Source organism: Bidens hawaiensis, unplaced genomic scaffold (assembly GCF_021521415.1).
Source record: "Bidens hawaiensis isolate Kalapana, Puna unplaced genomic scaffold, B.hawaiensis_p1.1 tig00033276_1, whole genome shotgun sequence".
Classification (NCBI taxonomy): Eukaryota; Viridiplantae; Streptophyta; class Magnoliopsida; order Asterales; family Asteraceae; genus Bidens; species Bidens hawaiensis.
This window is the reverse complement of record NW_027495709.1, coordinates 162956-168363: the sequence shown is the minus strand read 5'-3', so window position 1 is coordinate 168363 and position 5408 is coordinate 162956. Positions and strand designations below refer to the sequence as shown.

The following is a 5408-nucleotide window of genomic DNA, read 5'->3' as shown; positions in this document are numbered from 1 at the left end:
TTAACGTAAAATCGTCCCGCGAATAGTCGAGCGGAACGATTTCTACACCCGTGTGATAATCCCGAACCACACAATCACGAGCAAATGCTCTGATACCAATTGTAGGTTCCCAGCCGGATCTACACGGAATATCTCGTTCTCCGTAGGTGCGGAATCCCTACGTAAGACGATACGAACGTAGAAGCGATATACGTTAAACACAAGCAAACACACGTTACAATAAACAAAGAACATGTTGTATTGCAACTAATAACACGTGATATTCAAACACCGATTACACGTACTCTGAAATCATTAATCCAAAATAAGCCGTAAACCAAATATATAAAGTTATCGACAACTTCGCCTAACAGACTAGGCGAAGTTGTTGATAACTTCGCTTGTCCACAAGTTCGCTTATAACAGGCGAACTTGTGAGACAACTTCGCTTAAACACCAATACAAACCAAACTAACATTATTACAGACACTCGATACTGAACTACTGACATCATGTACCAACAAAAAGCTTCGCATATAACCCACCACGATCAACCCCATCACACAAGGGTATGTACCATGTTGACTCCAACACTCTTGTCACTGCACAACTCGAAGCACTCTCAAAGAAGTTTGAGCAACTACAAACAGATTTAGTGAAAGCAAAGACTAAGTGCAGCACTTGTGGGGGCGAACACAAAACGAAATATTGCCAGCAAAGCATGATGGTTGAAGATGTTGATTATGTGAGCCGACAAAACAACACCTTCGGGAACACATATAACCCTGGTTGGAGGAATCATCCTAATTTCAGTTGGAAGGATGGAGCAAACAATCAAGCACCTCCTGGTTTTGACAAACGTCCTTTTAACCAAACTCATCCATCCCAACCAAAACCTCAATACCACAACCAAGGGCCAAGCACCAGTCAACAACCAAACAGTGGGGATACTGTGGAGATTCTTTTAACACGACTCTTAGCCAGTAATGAAACTTCAAACAAATTGACCGAAGAAAGGTTCCAGAAGAATGAGGCGGAGTTAAGGAATTAGAAGGCATCTTTACAAAACATCGAAAATCAAGTGGGTCAACTAGCCCAGTTGCTTTCTGAAAGACAACCTGGTGGTCTTCCAAGCTATAAAATAACAAACCCAAATGCTCAGGCTAATGCCATAACATTAAGATGTGGCAAGACCACTCAAGATATGGTATTCCCATCACAGCCAGTTGATGATGAGACTGAGATTCCTGACAAGGTGCACGATCGGCAAGTTCCAGCAAGTACCGCACAAGTCAGAGATCCAGTAAAACCATATGTCCCACCCATTCCTTACCCAAACCGTCTTAAGAAACAAAATATGGAAGCCCAGTATGGCAAATTCCTTGAACTCTTCAAACAATTGCACATCAATCTTCCTTTCATCGAGGTCATCTCACAAATGCAAAAATATGCAAAGTTCTTGAAAGATGTTTTGACAAACAAGAGAAAGTTGGAAGAGCTATCACATGTGACTCTGAATGAAGAATGCTCTGTTGTCCTACAAAACAAGCTACTGACAAAGAAAACCGATCCAGGGAGTTTTACTATCCCTTGCTTGATAGGAGATTTATTTGTCAGCAATGCCTTAGCTGATCTCGGTGCTAGCATTAACTTTATGCCTTATGTAGTTTTTTCTAAACTAGGACTAGGAGAACCAAAACCAACCCGCATGAGCATCCAGCTAGTCGATCGATCAGTGAAGTATCCTAGGGGCATAAGTGAAAACATGTTAGTCAATATTAATAAATTTGTTTTTCCGGTAGACTTTGTAATCCTCGATATGGACGAGGACAAATCTGTACATCTCATCTTAGGAAGACCATTTCTAGCCACTGCTAGAGCTCTCATTGATGTTTGCACAAGCAAACTCACACTAAGGGTTGAAGATGAGGAGGTAACATTCGATATAGGCAGATCCATGAAACACCCGCAACACACTGATGATTCAGTTTATTATATTGATGTGTGTTAGTCTATAGTGAGTTGTCACCTTCGTGAAACTATTGAAAAGGAAGCATGCAACACTCAGCCGATTGAGAAAAAGGCATACGCCATCCTTCACGAGGAGCAATCCACTGAGGATCAAGAGGCAAGTGAACACCAAGATGCGTACGAGACCGTTGACCGCAAATTGGAACCAAAGGCAAAACCTTCAGTTAAAGATCCGCCAGTTCTTGAACTTAAAGAACTTCCCTCCCATCTTGAGTACGCCTTTCTCGATGGTGAATCTCAGTTACCCGTTATCACCTCTTCCTGTTTATCAAATGAGGAAAAGAAAAGATTGCTTAAAGTTCTCAAACTCCACAAGAAAGCAATTGCTTGGAAAATCATGGACATCAAAGGAATCAGTCCATCATTTTGCACTCACAAAATCCTGATGGAAGAGGACTTCAAACCAGTCGTGCAGCATCAAAGACGTCTCAATCCAAACATGCAAGACGTTGTAAAGAAAGAAGTCATTAAGCTGCTCGATGCTGGATTGATATACCCAATCTCCGATTCCCCTTGGGTAAGCCCAGTACAGGTGGTACCAAAAAAGGGTGGTATGACGGTTGTAACAAATGATAAGAATGAATTAATTCCTATGAGAACCGTCACAGGCTGGAGAGTTTGCATTGGTTATCGCAAACTTAACGACTCCACAAGAAAAGATCACTTCCCCTTCCTTTCATTGATCATATGCTTGAGCGTCTATCAGGAAAGATGTATTATTGTTTTCTTGATGGTTTTTCTGGATACTTCCAAATTCCTATCTCCCCTAAAGATCAGAAGAAGACAACATTCACATGCCCTTATGGCACATTTGCTTACCGGCGAATGCCCTTTGGACTGTGTAATGCCCCGGCCACTTTTCAACATTGTATGGTGGCTATTTTTCATGACATAATCGAGGACTCTATGGAAGTATTCATGGATGATTTCTCTGTTTTTGGAAATTCTTTTGATCATTGTCTTGAGAATCTGAGAAAAATGTTAACAAGATGTGAAGAAGCCAATCTTGTATTGAACTGGGAAAAATGTCACTTTATGGTCAGAGAAGGCATTGTCTTGGGACACAAGATATCACAGGCAGGACTTGAGGTCGATAAAGCAAAAATCGAGACCATTTCAAAGATCCCGCCACCCACATCTGTCAAATCCATTCAAAGTTTTCTTGGCCATGCGGGTTTTCATCGCCGCTTCATAAAAGACTTTTCAAAAATAGCTCGGCCAATGACACAACTTCTAGAAAAATATGTTCCCTTCGTGTTCTCCGAGGAATGTCTAAAAGCATTCCAATTTTTAAAGGATAAGCTTGTTGATGCCCCAATCATGGTAGCTCCGGACTGGACACTCCCGTATGAACTCATGTGCGATGTAAGTGATTTCACAGTTGGGGCAGTGTTGGGTCAAAGAAAGGATAAACACTTTCATCCTATTTACTACGCCAGCAAGACTCTCAATGATGCTCAAGAAAACTACACCACCACTGAGAAGGAGCTGTTGGCGGTAGTATTTGCATTTGATAAGTTTCGTTCTTATCTTATCCTTTCCAAGACCATTGTCTACACAGACCATGCAGCCATTAAATATCTTTTTAGTAAACAAGATGCTAAACCTCAATTAATCCGATGGATTCTGCTTCTTCAAGAATTCGATATTGAAATTAAAGATAAGAAAGGCGCCGAGAATGTAGCAGCCGATCACCTCTCTCGTTTGGAATGCCCAGCTTCACAAGAATTAGTGGGGTCCCATATAAATGACAATTTCCCCCACGAACTTCTTGTGTATATCCAAACAAACGAAGAGGAATGTCCATGGTTAGCTGACATTGCCAACTATCTCGCAAGTGGGGTCATGATCAAAGGTTTGACACATCAACAAAGAAGAAAATTATTTTCCGATGTCAAACATTATTTTTGGGAGGACCCACACTTGTTCAGAATTGGAGCCGATCAAGTCGTTCGTCGATGTGTGTTCGGAGATGAAGCAACCAAAATCCTCCAACATTGCCATGAAGGACCCACGGGAGGACATCATGGGGTCACATCCACCGCAAAGAAGGTGTATAATGCCGGTTTCTTCTGGTCTACCATCTTTCGAGATGCTCATGACCTTGTAAAATCTTGTGATGCATGCCAACAGGCAAGTAACATTTCCACACGAGATGAAATGCCTCAAAAGGGCATACAAGTTTGTGAAGTTTTCGATGTTTGGGGGATTGACTTTATGGGACCATTCCCGACTTCTTTTGGAAATCAGTACATCCTAGTTGCTATCGATTATGTTTCGAAATGGGTGGAGGCTCAGGATTTACCCACCAATGATGCTAGGGTAGTTGTCAAATTTCTAAAAAAATTGTTCTCACGCTTTGGTGTTCCAAAAGCACTCATTAGTGACCGTGGAACACATTTCTGCAATGCCCAGATGGAAAAGGCATTGTCTCGCTATGGTGTCCACCACCGATTCTCAACATCATACCACCCACAAACTAGTGGGCAAGTTGAAGTCACTAACCGGGGAATTAAGCAAATTCTTGAGAAAACAGTCGGGCAAAATCGTAAGAATTGGTCTGAAAAGTTAGATGACGCATTATGGGCTCTACGAGCCGCTCATAAAACTCCTATCGGTACCACACCGTTCAGGTTGATTTATGGAAAAGCTTGTCATCTTCCTGTGGAATTGGAGCACCGAGCTTACTGGGCGTTGAAAGCCGTTAATCTTGACTTGGTCGATGCGAGCGAGACTCGGTTGATGCAAATTCATGAGCTGGAAGAATCAAAAAATCAAGCTTATGTGAATTCCACAATCTACAAGGAACGCACTAAGTTGTTACACGATAAGCGGTTGAAAGAACACAAATATTTCAAAACGGGTGATCGTGTTTTGCTTTACAACTCTAGGTTACGTTTATTTCCTGGAAAACTTAAATCTCGTTGGTCTGTCCCATACTTGGTAAAGAAGGTTTTTGATTACGGGACCGTGGAAATCGAAAATGGAGACGGTCGGTCATTTAAAGTCAATGGTCATCGTTTAAAACTCTACGTCGAAGGACAAATTGGAACCGTCTCGGAGGTAATGCTCCTCCATTCCAAAAACCCTTGAAAGAAAGTCTCGAGGACTAGCCAGGACCCTTAACCAAAAACTTGGCACTTGCACATAGTTTTTTCTTTATGATGAAAAAAAAACTTTTTCAGGAAACGTCTAGACAATTTTCAGTATATATGGGGTACTAGTTGTTCTGTACCTATTCTAGACGTTATATTATCTTATTTTTATTACTTTTTATGTTATTTTTTTGGATGGTTGTTGCTTCTTTTCATTGAAACATCTACCTGGAAGAGAAGTGTGGATTTCGGGCGCAACCCATTGGCCATCGGCATACAGAGGAGTTACTTTTCATCCTTCCC

The 5408-nt window shown here is 41.5% G+C and overlaps 1 pseudogene; it reads left to right on the top strand.

The window, feature by feature from the left end:
• Positions 1-1183: 1183 nt before the first annotated feature.
• On the top strand, positions 1184-5103 carry LOC143584759 (uncharacterized; annotated as a pseudogene).
• Positions 5104-5408: the final 305 nt, after the last annotated feature.